The sequence below is a fragment of the Myxocyprinus asiaticus genome, chromosome 5, assembly GCF_019703515.2.
Source record: "Myxocyprinus asiaticus isolate MX2 ecotype Aquarium Trade chromosome 5, UBuf_Myxa_2, whole genome shotgun sequence".
In the NCBI taxonomy this organism is placed as follows: domain Eukaryota; kingdom Metazoa; phylum Chordata; class Actinopteri; order Cypriniformes; family Catostomidae; genus Myxocyprinus; species Myxocyprinus asiaticus.
The window spans coordinates 7,003,144-7,018,457 of NC_059348.1; the positions used below are offsets into that span (position 1 = coordinate 7,003,144).

The 15,314-nt window shown below is 37.9% G+C and overlaps 2 protein-coding genes across 2 annotated transcripts in view; both read left to right on the plus strand.

The window, feature by feature from the left end:
- Positions 1 to 15,314, plus strand: part of LOC127440889 (gastrula zinc finger protein XlCGF7.1-like) — a 151,688-nt gene that overhangs the window by 49,957 nt on the left and 86,417 nt on the right. The window lies entirely within an intron of this gene.
- The window catches only part of LOC127440837 (gastrula zinc finger protein XlCGF8.2DB-like), a 62,926-nt gene that overhangs the window by 40,394 nt on the left and 7,218 nt on the right, over positions 1 to 15,314 (plus strand). The gene's annotated exons all lie outside the window — the stretch shown is intronic.

The following is a 15,314-nucleotide window of genomic DNA, read 5'->3' on the forward strand; positions in this document are numbered from 1 at the left end:
CACATCTCTAGTGTTGTTACTTTAAAGATGATGAAAAAAAGGTTTAAAAAAATAAATAAAGTTTAGCATTCCAGTGTTTTACCAAAAAATGTTACTGCAACACAATATTTATTGTTATATATTTCTAGCTGTATCTTTAATACAAAAGTTTGTTATTTTTTTTTACTTTTAAAAGTGAGATAATATGTGTTTCTAAAACAAAGACTACAAAACTCACATCTGCTTTAAATATGAACAGTTTAAGAAAAATAAAGTTTTGTGTTTTCGTTATGTCACTGAAACACAATAAAGCATCTTGATTAATTTTAGATGTAGCTTTAACACAAATTGTCTTGCATTTTTACTTTTAACAGAGGAGAAAATGTATTTTTTAAACAAAATGTATTAAGTTGTCAAGCACATCACTAACATAGACACTTTAAAGATGATAAACGAAAAGGTTTAACATAAAATGTGTTTAACATTTTTATTTCAACAAACACTATTTTAAATAAAATATCATGCATTAAATTTAAAATGTATCTTTAGCACAAAGAATCTTAAAATTTTCTGATCAAAGTCCTTTCACAAGAGCTTCAAAGCGATAATGAATTCTTACGGGCACTCAGAGGCCTGGGGTGGGAGGAGATTCAAGTTAGGCACATACCCCCTGTTCACACCTTGATCAGACCAGACGGGGTCTTGTGTGATCCTGTTCAGGAAAACAAGATGGCGCGATGAGTTTCCTGGCCTTTTACGATTTACTTTCGCTGAAAAAACATTGTGACAACCAAACGTGTGAAAAAAAGGAAAAGTTTTTATTGTCTTTTTTCCCCTCTTTTTTCTTCAAAGCAAAATGTTATAAAACTGTTATTAAAACTCTGGTATATGTTTCTGTTACTCATCATGGCTCTGTATTTGATACATGCATGTCTTTAATAAGCTGGTGTGTAAAATTTACATCAGCAACAGATGTACAATAACAGATTTGCAACATCTTTAACAAATAGACTACAATAGGTCTCTAAAGTAGAAAGTGTTTTCACGTTTAGTTTGTAAAAACTGAGAGTTGAATAATCAAAAATCTCCAAAGAAAACTTTATCAATTTCACACACTCAAACATCAATTAAAACAGTTTTAGTATAGTAGTAAAGTGTAGCAAATGCTAGTCATATTACAAATAACAGAGAAATAATTAAGAATAATAAAAACATGACATGTGTAGGCTCTGCTGTGTATGTTACCTATATCGTAAATTTACTAACTATTTTTAATTTAGAGAACACAAGCAAAGGTAAAAGAAAAAAAAGAATTTTTGTCCATCAAGTGCTCCATGTGATGCCGTGATCCATGAAGGCATACTGAATACAGTATATGTGGCTAAAGAAGTATTACCCTCTGTAATACAGGACAACAATTAAATATAATTCCTTTAAAGAACAGAAAGATTTTTGTAATCACTGCAAAATCAACTGTTAAAATTCAAAGTTTTTTTATAGTATACTGTACACAGTTATCATAAAATACAATGTAAATTCAAGTGTGAACATTACAAAGAAATGGGATGCTAGCATACTGGAAAACAATAAAATGACTTCTGTTACACACACATAAGGCATCTTAACTCTAATTATTACCCTGAAACTATACATTCATGTTCCTGTTACATCAGAGAGGTGTCACACACAAATGCACAGGCTGAGTTTACTTTGACATTCATGTTTTTGGTATTAACTTACTCATTCCTGGATCAAACCCCACACTCAGAAACTTGTACAAGTAAAAGAAAATGTGTACCTTTGTGATGCCAGCTGGTCTTAACTACAGGATCTTAGCTTTGCTGGTTTTTATTTCAAGAAAACTACTAAACATCTACCAATAAATGATTAAATAACAATTTTACAGTACTGCATTTACTGGATTTTTACTTATTGTAGAGTTTTTCTCAATTGTAAATAATTGTTTTTTTAAATGTTGTGGTTGTTTCTAGTTTACAAAGCTTTCAGTTTTGACACACACTGTCACATATTCCCTGATTTATGTATTGACTTTTATGTTGAAATTCTTGTTTAGTTCCCATGTTCCTGTTTCCTGTTAGTTTGTAGTCCTTTGTAGTTGGTTTTCCCCTGATTGTTTCCACAGGTGTTCCTCGTTCCCTTGTTTGCCCCTGTGTATTTAAGCCCTTGTTTCCTTTGTCAGTCTTCACATGTATTGTCATGTTCTGTACCAGGTTCCCTGTGTTTTGTTTTCATTTTAACTCTGCGTTACCTTGTTCATATTTTGTTTACATTAAAGCTGCGTTTAGATCCTCCATCGTCGCCTGCCTCGTTACAGAAAGACTGACCCTACAAAATGGATCTAGCAGCTATGTTCACTCTATTAAGCTGGGCGGATTTACCCATTAGGGAATACTCCCTTGGCTTCAGCACCATTGCCAGCCTCACAGGTTTTGAGGACTCCCATCTCAAGGCAATATACCAAATAGTTTTAACTTATTACCAGTGGAGGGCATTGCCTGAGATGGGAGACTACACATGGAGGGAATATGTGAGGTTATCCCTGGACACTCTTGAATCAGAGGATCCTCCTCTCCCTACTCTGACCCTGGATTCAGTGGTCTTTGAGATCCCTTCCACGGTGAATGCCCCTTGCTCGAAGCCTTCCACGGCCCCTGTCTCCAAGTTGTATGATCTGCCACTAATGTCGGAGCGTAGGTCCATGAAGACCCTATCTCAAAAATTGTCTGCGCCACGGCCAACGAGCCAGCGCCCCCGCCTGCCACGGCCAACGAGCCAGCGCCCCCGCCTGCCACGGCCAACGAGCCAGCGCCCCCGCCTGCCACGGCCAACGAGCCAACGCCCCCGCCTGCCACGGCCAACAAGTCAACGCCCATACCAGAGCCAGCGTTGCCAGCCTCGTCCGTCCCAGAGCCAGTGTTGCCAACTTCGGCCATCCAGAGGAGGAGGAAGAGAAGAAAAGTTTCTGTTCCCAAGTCCCTTCCCATGTACACGACCATGCAGGTCGTTCCCGAGTCTCTGCCCATGCCCACGACTACAGAGGTCGTTCCCAAGTCTCTTCCCATGTACACGACCACGGATGTCGTTTCCAAGTCTCTGCCAACGACTACAGAGGTCGTTCCCAAGTCCTGGGAGGCCTGGTCTCCTGGCCGCTCACCTAATCTGCTCTGGTCTACTTGGTCCTCCAAGCCTGCAGCGTCGCCCTGGCTCTCCATCCCTCTGGCTCCGCCTTGGTTTCAAGCCTCCCTGACTTTGCCTTGTTCCTCTTCTCCACTTGTGCCCCCTTGAACTGCCTGTTTACCCCTTGTGCCCCCCAGAACTACCTGTTTTCCCCCACACCCCATGGACAATTATTATTATTTTTTTTATTATTATTTTTTTTTTGAGCGTCTGGAATCCGCTCCTTAAAAGGGATGCTCTGTCACATTCCCTGTTTTTTTGTATTAACTTATGTTGAAATTCTTTAGTTCCCATGTTCCTGTTTCCTGTTAGTTTGTAGTCCTTTTATAGTTTCATTTTATGATTGGTTTTCCCCTGATTGTTTCTACAGGTGTTCCTCATTCCCTTGTTTGCCCCTGTGTATTTAAGCCCTTGTTTTCCCTGTTTCCTTTCAGTCTTCACCTGTATTGTCATGTTCTGTACCTGGTTCCCTGTGTTTTGTTTTCATTTTAGTTCTGAGTTACCTTGTTCATCTTTTGTTTACATTTAAAGCTGTGTTTCGATCCTCCTGCCTCGTTACACACACATTTTAAAGGTAAGTATCATTATAATATCACATTCACAGTGATTAGTCTTCTTATGTGTAAAGTTGTTAAGCCATACAGACACAAAAACTTTGACATACGTTGACTGAACCACAATAAAAGTTTCACCAAACCTGGAATAAAAGAATTTGCCAAAGTACCAGATGATATTTCATTTATTAGCCAACAAACGTCCAGGTCAACTGCTGCTTAGTATTGTCTATCTTAACATAAGTGTAAAATCTAAGTATTTAAATATAACTTGCATCGCAATACACACTGTAAAAAATGTCTGTAATTTTAATAGTAAAAGACTGTAAAAATGCTACAGAAATAAAATGTTAATTGATTAAAGAATATTAACTGTAAAATATACAGTAACATTTTTTTAATATATTTTAAGACAATACAGTAGTTTTTACAATAAAATGTTGTAAAAATTTAATTTTTTAGATTGAAAAAGTATGATTTTCCTGTATAAGTAATGGTTAAAAAACAAAAAGTACATTATGTCTAACAAGAGTACATTTACTTTTTACAGTAAATTATTGTTAAAATTACAGTAAAAAGCAGTAATTGGGCGTTCCCTGCGTGACCCATTACATTTCATTATATTTTATGGGAATAGTTATGTTTCTTCTTATCTTTAATATCAATTATGTACATTGGGATGTTCTGCTTTATATTTAATGTAGTTTATTTAATGTTTATTACATTATTTTTATTTCACATGTGTTACCCTGATGGTGTTTAGTGTTTGTGCGAGTGACATTGAGCACTGTCTCTACATGTTAAATGGCCATTGTTTCTGGAAGACCACTATTGGTGAACTTCATGTCATCATGTGCTCTTCTGTAGTTACTACAGTGATTAACAAATACATTATAAAGTAAAAAGTTGATTTATACTGTTTCAGAATGCTAATATACAGTTTATGATGTTGTTTTACTGTAAATGTAAATATATATATATATATATATTTATTTTTTTACGTGGTCATGTAAATTACAACAGTTTTAAACTGTAAAATGTACAGGTTGTTCTGTAAAGTTGTTTGAGGGCCAGACCTCAGAGTGAGAGAGAGAGAGCTCAGCTGAAGCTTTGAGTGTGTTGGCAGCTGCCAGTCCACTAAATAGAGCATTTTGAGTGTTTATATGAAGCTTTACCGTTACGCAGTCAAGTGAACGTGTTTGTGTGAAAAATAAACTTACCTTTGAGTTGGATTTGCCATCTCCATTCCTCGAACCTGTAACACTGGTGCCGAAACCTGGGCCCTCATGGAGCTTTGGAGAGAGCAGCAACTGCGCTTTGAGGCGCTCCTTCAGGCCCAGGAGGAGCACCGGTGGGTGCTGCGGAGCTTAGTACCACAGGAGGGTCCTCGGCAGCCCCACGTGTTGCTCACCAAGATGGGGCCAATAAAATGACCAATATGGTCCAGAGGCCTACCTACCTAGAACATCGCCAGCGTTTCCACTCCTTAAAGCTGAGTGAGGCCGGCTGCCCGTTTGCCTTTGCCCAGCAGCTCAGTGACGCCTGCTGGTGGTGGGTGCTGGCCAAGGAGGACAGCGACGCAGAGGATGTCATCAACCTGGTGGTGCTGGAGCAGTTCGTCTCCCGTTTGCCAAAGGGGACAGCCGAGTGGGTCCAGTGCCACGCCCTTCCCCCCTCTAATGTCTCCTCCCCTGTTCTCTCTCCCCCTCTCCTTCCTTCCGTCCTGTTCCGTTTCCCTGGAAATGGGGGAACATTCCCCCGAGACCGGCTCCCCGGTCGAAGAGGAACCCCGTCTCTCCCCTCTCTTCGTCCCAGGTGAAGGAGTCCACTGCTACGAGTGTGGGCGGAAGGCTTGGGCCGGTCTGCTGGAGTTGCGGGGAGCTGGGTCATGTTCGAGAGCAGTGCCCGGTAATGGAGGTGGGGGCTTGATCCGGATCCCCGACACCCCACAGGCCACCCCCGAGTGAGCAGGGATGTACCAAATACCCAATAAGAATAAACTTACCTTTGAGTTGGATTTGCCGTCTCCCGCTTCCTCATTCCTCAAACCTGTTACAGTGAACAATGTAACACAGTCCCAAATTATATATAATGTTTAATTATACACTGAATCAAGATCATGCCTTCTGTCGTTATTTCACAGCTTTTTACATCCTGCGTGAATTTAGTTCAGTGTAGTTCCAGCATTTTCAATGTCGAAAGAATTTAGATACTTAGTTCTGTACACTAAGGGTACATTGCACCTTATCTCTGTGTTTGGAAGCTTGTTGTCCATAAGAAAAAGCAGCCTGCATCTGTCAAACGCTGAGCATGTGCCAACCTTAAACGTGCAGAAATGCTCACAATCGCGATAGGCAGGGCAAAAAATTTGCACTTAATGCGGATGTTTACAAGGATTGCTACAGTAGGCACTGATATGTTGCAACGCTGATATAAAAATGTAAACTTCGAAACTGAGGTCATAAGAGAGGCCCGTAGTTACAGATTCATGCAAAAATGAATGAACATCACCATGACACAGACAAGCCCACATTTTCTCAATCTCTAAAACTTACCTCACCATGTTTTCTTAAGTTGGAGCTGCAATTTTAATCTTGAAATATATCTTTGGCTTGGTGTAAAATGAAGGCATTGTGTGGAGTGAAAATTTGTTGTTATGAACACGACTTGAATGACAGCGTGCAGCTGTGAAGTTCCCCTGTCATAAGAGTCCCGTTCAAAAATCTCAATAAATTACGCGTTTATTAAAACGTATTCAATTAAAACCAGTAAAGTCACGACAGGAACGCTACCCGCTGTAACGAAGTAAAAGTTAAAAAAAAATTCTTTAGAAATTTAGTTGAGTAAGAGTGAAAAGTACCCACCATAAAACATACTCATAAAAGTAAATGTTTTCCAAAGTTACTCAAGTAAATGTAACTGAGTAAATGTAGCGTGTTACTACCCACCTCTGCTTCTCTCCTGTAAAGCATATGATGATGAAAGAATCAAGCTAATACAAAAATTAAGAAACGATGGTATCAACATATCTCTACAGACTACTTTTTTTTTACAATATTCATCTGTTCAGTACATAGTGTGTGATGCATTGTTGGAATATCTAAAAGAAACTGGTTAATATAAAAGAATTTAGTCTTCCTTTTTTTCCCCCCCCTATTCTCGATGTTCCATACTCCAGTCCAGTTAGTAGCGGTAGTGCACCAATTGCTGGTGTGCCAACCACCAAAAAAAAAATAAAATAAAATAAAAGTTATGTAATCATTTTGTGAGTTAAGAAATAGGACTTTTATTTTGATTCTCCGAACCGTTCTGTGGTTGTGACGTAATAAAAAGGCGCCGCGCGATTCATCGGTCTGCTATTTCTGTTTCAGGTTAGTCTTCCGCATTCAAGGTGAATAAAACGGTAAAAAAAGAAAACAAAGAAGAGAAAAAAACCTTCAAAATTGATACAAATTTGTTCCAACTACATGATAATATTACTGAAATATTTTTGCGTTGGCTTATGAAGTGCTGATCGTTGTAAATGTTTGTGTAAAGTTAATTTACATATTTTGTTTTTACTTTCCGTCAGTAAATGTTGAGATTACTTGAATTGATGTGTTCAGAGTGTCGGTTTAGCAGAGATCTGGTTACATAGAGAGTTGAATGAACACATTTTCTCGTTATATTTTATGAATGTTGTGTATCAGGGTGCTGAAGGTTCATGTGAGGATGTTTCGCGGTCACTTCTTACAGTTCAGTGCTTTAAGTCCCCAGTACAGGTTATGGACACAGCCCATAATTGATTGTGCAGCCTTAGAAAGAACTATGTTTCAATAAAAGTACTTGATGTTTCTTTTTTTATCAGTTACTCATTCCCTCATAAATGTCTGTGGTATTGAGGCATTTAGGCTGACTGTAGCCTCCAAGAAATGGATAACTTTGAAGGTGGCGAGGGCTAAATATTTTTGTCCTTTCTACCAAAAGGCCGGATTATCACATTGTTCACCCTTTTACTCAATTTCCTCATTATTGTGGGTAATCTATGCATGACTTTTGCAATGTGCTTTCAAACTCTTAAAATATTAATTTATTCATATTTATAAAAACTAACATTTATGATATTTACATATTCAGTTAAAATGCATGAATTCATGTTTGATTGACAAGCAATCCTACTTCAACATTACAACTTTCAAGAAAGTTGATCTAATTTGCATTGTCTGTAAATTCGCAACACACACACACGCTAGGGCTGGGTGATATGTAAAAAATATGTTTGTGATAATTGCCTTCAATATCATGATATCCGATTACATCGTCAACCCCCCTGCCGAGGGTCGTGAATTTTTTTTTGCTTTAATTTTATTGAAACGAAAAATATAAAAGACATTTCTAAATTCAAATTGCACTTTAAACTAAACGATAAAAAGCAATAAAATAACAAAGTGATCAAAAAATCTTATTTAACCACCTCTCCAAATCCAAACATTTACCGTCTCCAACGGCTCCATTTGTCATCACGCAAGCATCCGTCAATGACAACAGGTGTAAAATTACTAATAGCCTACAGATTAAGAATTAAAGACAATCATAAATGTAAAGACAATAATAATCAAATTAAATAAGCCTAATAAATTCACTTGTGTTCCCAAAATAATGCTGCCAAATATGTGTTCTTATCGAATTTGTGTTTGTATTGCGTTTTGGTAATACAGTTAATGCTGCCTAAAGAAATCAAATAAAACTCAATTTTAGGTTCAAGGTGAACGTGTCTTGTATTACTTTATGATTTAATCACTTTCGTCGTTATTTCTTTAATACAAAGATATATATTACTGAACCTGCAGAGTTGTGTTCACGATACATGCTAACTGTGTGGAAATAAAGTGAACTAAAGTCACAGCACCTCCTGAGATGATCAGAGATCATTTACAGCATTCTCATAGACGACAGTATTCTTGCAAACAGTTTTCAGACAAATAGACATTTCTTAATTCAAAATACTCTTTAAACTAAATGACAAAAGCAATAAAACAAAGTGGTCAAAAAAATCTTATTTAACCACCTCCCCAAATCCAAATATTTACCATCTCCAACGGCTCCATTTGCATCACGGAATCCGCAATGCATGCCAACCGCGAGGACATAAAGCAAATTAAACTCCCAGCACCTCCTGAGATGATCGGAGATAATTTTCAGCATTCTCTTAGATGACATTATAATATATAATAGTGTTTTTCTTCAAGCACATGTCTTTGTGACTAACAGCATTTCTTGTCATGTGTCACTCCGAGATGTCTTATAAGTCGCCTGCCTGTTTCGGGTAGATGAGCAAAATGACCCACGCATGAAATACATTTTGACGAGGAACTTATTAACTGGATTCAACCTCGTCGCATTTGGCATGTGGTGGGTGCTTGTTTCACACCCTGGACACTAATTAATATATTTGGTGACATCCCAGATCCATGGTTTTGCCATTTCCCGATATTCTCGATAATCATCTGTTCACAATCAGCATCGGGATCATTGTAAGACATCGTCCTATCGCCCAGTCCCAATACACACACACACACACACACACACAAACAAATGTACAGACAAGGATCCTATTTTCAATACTACCCTAGAAAACATAGGTATTAGTTAAAAAAGTAGAAAAGCTTAAATGTGTAAATACAGAAATGTTTAAATTCTGACATTTATTTTTAATGTTGACAGGTCTGGTCATCACTACCACACAGTGATTGTGAATCCACTCCCAAAGCAATTCACCAATAAATGCTCTGAATATTCCTGTCATCTTTGAATTGAAGAAGAGTTTCCAGAAGAGCAGGACAAACTTCAAGTGTGTCAACAGTTTCTGACATACTACTGCAAAGATGGATTGTATTAAAGAGGAGAGAGAGGACATGGGTTATCCAGAACCACACAGAGTGAAAGATGAAGAAACTGAGGAACAAATAGGTTTGTGTCCATTCTTGATTTGATAATCTCAGACCCGTTTACACCTGGTATTAAGATGTATTTTGGGTGATATAATCTCAAGTAGTCAGCGCTAAATAAACTGTAAACGGGTTCCAAAACATTCTGTGATCGGATAACAAAAACCACATATGGATGTAGTCAAAAACGCATATGGACAACATCGCATTTGAGGTGCAAACGCTAATCCATCCTGATGCATCCTGGACTTGAGATTCTAGTCAGAATTTGCATTTCCTATTTGCACATTAAAGTCCCTATACCCAGTAGTGATGTGGAAAATCACTAATAATTGGCTAATAGCATTGAAAATGCAGAGAAACGTCTGTTATTAAAGATCTTGGCACTAAAGAACAGTAATCTCCAGCAACTGTTCGAGCCATGCTCTACATCAGCATACCTGCCAACACTCCCGATTTGACCGGGCTTCTCCCATTTTTCCACCCCTTCTCCTGCTGTACTCCCAATTTTCAATTTCTCCCGATAAACTCAGGATTTTCCACATTCAGACTTTTCATACGGGATCGTCCCGCATTTACACAACAGGGCGCAATTTGTCCTGTAAGCTGGTGAGATGATATTAGTTGGAAATTTTCATATGGTGGGTAAGGGGTCGTCTGAAAAGGCTACACATTGTGTTGAAATGTGCTAATACTGTGGAGGGTGTGATAAGGGACCGTCTGAAAAGTTCCCACATTGTGCTAAAACTGGATTTATTTATTTTTATTGAAAAACAAGATCCAATATTAATTTTCACTAAGATGAACAAAATTACACAGATCCAACAATGTATGAATAAAGTGTTTATGACACTGAGTCATAAAGACAAGAAGTACAAGTGAAGGGAAAAACGTAATTAAAATAAAGTAAATAATAAAAAACATAATTAATCGAAGAAATAAAAATAGTCATGGGTCTATAAAGTCCTGAGGATACAAGAAAGGTTATTCACTTTTTATTATTAATAACTCAAAAAGCATTTATTGCTAAAATTGTGAATGATGTGGTAAGGGACCATCTGAATACAGGGTCAATTTCTAGGTATTTTTCATCTTGAATGCAGTATTACTGACCGGTACTGTCGCTCACTTTACACATTTTATGCAGTCTGCGTTTTGCACCTACCCCTTGTGGCAACAGAAACTCCATCTGCTGCCATTCCTCGCATATACAAACCACGTACAAGTCCAATAAGTCAGTCAAAGTAAAATTCTGTTGATTTTATTTAATTTAAAATAAAAAATGACAATTTTAGATGTGTGACAAGTACTTGAGGATGACTTAGTGGAGGTTTTTGGTCTTGGTATCATGCTTTCTTATCAGTGTCTTGCGATTTCATTTCATTTAGATTTTGTTCCGATTAATTGCGCAGCCTTAAAGGTGCAGTATGTAAGATTCAGAAACCCTTGTTATTAATGACACCTGTGGCCGTTAAGTGAACTGCAGCCAGTTACCTTTTACTTGTGCTCGCGCTCGTGCACACACTCCATAGGGACACGAGCGAGCATCAACCAAAACAATGACGTAAAGTACAACGTGATTCACCGGCATCATGCTGACAGATGAGGTAGCATAATTAAAATTACACGGTTATGATTGTTTTACTACAAACTTTGAGACTGTATATTATATTTGACTCTCCAGTGCTGGAACAGGGCTAAAACAAAGTGTGGATATAGGTCTGGCTATTCGAGACTGTAGTTTGAAGTAATCACTTTTCTTTGCATGATAAATTGACTGCATTTATACGATATCCTATGTCGGCGTTAGCTAGCTAGCCAGCTTTATCAATATCTGTTAGCTAAATTTGGTGAATGATTACAGTAGCTGTTTATAAAATAGACTACATTATAAATATGTTGAGACAATTCAGTATTGATGTGATTCCATCACAACTGTCATTTTGATATATCAATGCGCTATTGTTTTATAATAATAGAATGTATATATTTTCTGTATAACCAAGTTACGTTACACTAATGAATGGGTCTTTTTGCATTATCTTGAACATTGTCTAGCATTCATTTCATGTGTTATTGTAGTTTAGCTAAAATTACACAGATCAATCCTTATGGCACTATATTTCACATACTTTGTAATTATGTAAGCTTAACTGTCCAATAAGAAGAATGCCAGTTCAGGGTAGTTTTTGATCCCCCCAAAACCGAACGAAGTCCCCTCCAGGAATCAAATGCCCTGCCGATGGTCACTCTAGTTTTCGCTCGACCAAGATCACGTTCCCGCTTAGCCAGATGAGATTCAGTAGATAAATGTTTTGTTTATTTTTTTTGGCCTACTCAGAGTTTGTGTAGGAGTCGGTGTTGTTGCTGTTGAATCGCTGAAGAGAAGGACTGAGGCAAGGCTCTCGCATAAACTTCACATCCTTTGGATTTTCCTGGCAAAAGCGACCCGCTCCCTTTGCTTGAAAATCAGTATACAGGCTTTAATAGGCAACCTAGGAAGTCCAGGAAGGGCTCATTTTTTAAGTTGCGTTACAAGCCGTTCACACATTGGCAAAAAAAAGGGCAAATATTACATGAAAATTGTTACATATTGCACCTTTATCCAGGTGTGGAACCGGCGTAAAAAATGAATGATCTCTTGCAGCTGCAGCTAACTGGAATCGTCAATGCAATCTGAATGACTCTTTTCAATGATGGAAACATGTCTAAATCAAGAAGTATGAAAACTCTCACCATGTGATCTGTGACGTTATTCTGAATCTTGCGCATTAGGATGTGATTTGGCCAGTGTGGTCGTGGCTGGCCACCTCCGTGGCCGACAAATGATTTTTTTGAATTAACTTAGTGTTTGTCCACGGGACAGTGGGAAAATGTATTTCTTGCATACATGTGGTTTTAGTTGGTCTTTATCATACATTTAGAATACATTTTATTACGAATTTATTGGTGAATCAAGATTTCTGCATGAAAATGGTCAGATGGTACGCACGGTTAGTGAATGAGACCCATTGTTAGGTTTTACAAGACTTTATAGAAGTCCAGAGTGTTGAAAGTGCTTGAAGTTGAAGAAACACATATATATGGTGGAGAATTGGCCCACATTGGAATAGATAGTATTCTGTTGATGTCACAACACAGCATCATCACCAAATTGGGGGTGGATTATATTCTAAAGGTTAAAGGTTTTTGGGTCAATAATGAATACCTCTGTTTTGTTGGAATGTAATGTAAAGGAATGTTCTGGGTTCAATACAAGCTCAATATTAATATTTTTCACACCAAAAGTGATTTTGTATCACTTTAGAAGACATTAATTTAACCGCTGGAGTCATATTGATGACATTTATGCTGGCTGACTGTGATTTTTGGAGCTTCAAAAGAGAAATCACCATTCACTTGCATTTTGAGGACCTACTGAGCTAAGATATTTTTCTGTTTTTCTTCAAATGTGTTCTGGTGAAGAAAGTCATACACACCTGGGATATCATGAGGGAGAGTAAATAATGAGACAATTTTCATTTTTGGGTAAACTATCCCATTAAAGTTTCTTCAGACATGCCCTAAAGATAGTCAAGTCATTTTTATTTGTATAGCGCTTTTCACAACCCACAGATTCAAAGTACCTTTACAGAAAATTTGCTGTAACAAAAAATTATGCTGTTAAAGTCCTCATTGTGCGGTTATAATGAATAATGAGCATGCCTTAAAAGGTATAGTCTTTAGGCCTTCAGTGAGCAAGCCAAAGGTGAAAGAACATTTTCTTATATATACACACACACAGTGGTGTGAAAAAGTGTTTGCCCCTTCCTGATTTCTTATTGTTTTTCATGTTTGTCACACTAAAATGTTTCAGATCAAACAAGTTTAGATATTAGTCAAAGATAACACAAGTAAACACAAAATGCAGTTTTTAAATGAAGGTTGTTATTAAGGGAAAACAAAATCCAAACCTACATGGCCCTGTGTGAAAAAGTGATTGCCCCCTAAACCTAATAACTGGTTGGGCCACCCTTAGCAGCAACAACTGCAATCAAGCGTTTGCGATAACTTGCAATGAGTCTTTTACAGCGCTGTGGAGGAATTTTGGCCCACTCATCTTTGCAGAATTGTTGTAATTCAACCACATTGGAGGGTTTTCGAGCATGAACTGCCTTTTTAAGGTCATGCCACAGCATCTCAGTAGGATTCAGGTCAGGACTTTGACTAGGCCACTCCAAAGTCTTCATTTTGTTTTTCTTCAGCCATTCAGAGGTGGACTTGCTGGTGTGTTTTGGATCATTGTCCTGCTGCAGAACCCGAGTTCGCTTCAGCTTGAGGTCACGAACAGATGGCCGGACATTTTCCTTCAGGATTTTTTGGTAGACAGCAGAATTCATGGTTCCATTTATCACAGCAAGTCTTCCAGGTCCTGAAGCAGCAAAACAGCCCCAGACCATCACACTACCACCACCATATTTTACTGTTGGTATGATGTTCTTTTTCTGAAATGCGGTGTTACTTTTATGCCAGATGTAATGGGATGCACACCTTCAAAAAAAGTTCAACTTTTGTCTCGTCAGTCCACAGAGTATTTTCCCAAAAGTCTTGGGGATCATCAAGATGTTTTCTGGCAAAAATGAGACTAGCCTTAATGTTCTTTTTGCTCAACAGTGGTTTTCATCTTGGAACTCTGCCATGCAGGCCATTTTTGCCCAGTCTCTTTCTTATGGTGGAGTCATGAACACTGACCTTAACTGAGGCAAGTGAGGCCTGCAGTTCTTTGGATGTTGTTGTGGGGTCTTTTGTGACCTCTTGGATGAGTCGTCGCTGTGCTCTTGGGGTAATTTTGGTCGGCCGGCCACTCCTGGGAAGGTTCACCACTGTTCCATGTTTTCACCATTTGTGAATAATGGCTCTCACCGTGGTTCTCTGGAGTCCCAAAGCTTTAGAACTGGCTTTATAACCTTTTCCAGACGGATAGATCTCAATTACTTTCTTTCTCATTTGTTCCTGAATTTCTTTTGATCTCGGCATGGTGTCTAGCTTTTGAAGATCTTTTGGTCTACTTCACTTTGTCAGGCAGGTCCTATTTCAGTGATTTCTTGATTGAGAACAGGTGTGGCAGTAATCAGGCCTGGGTGTGGCTAGAGAAACTTAACTGTGGTTTATCACACCTGAGTTCAGTTATGTTTTAACAGGTGGGGCAAACACTTTTTCACACAGGGCCATGTAGGTTTGGATTTTGTTTTCCCTTAATAATAACAACCTTCATTTAAAAACTGCATTTTGTGTTTTCTTGTTATCTTTGACTAATATTTAAACTTGTTTGATGATCTGAAACATTTAAGTGTGACAAACATGCAAAAAAATAAGAAATCAGAAAGGGGGCAAACACTTTTTCACACCACTGTATATTATATAAAAATCAATCAAATTCCACAAAAACCTTTTAATACAATAAATGTCACCTTTAGCTTGGTCATTCTTTAGTGAAGTGAATTAACTCAAGATGATCTTTCTCTAGATGTCATTATCTCCTGATTTGAGTCTTTTGAATTCGTTCAAAAGAGAATCACACCGAAATGAGATTTTAATTTCAATAGACTAACCCTGGTAAAATAAAGGAATACAATAAAAAATTAGTTCAGATTTGTTCACTTATTCGTTCAGTAAC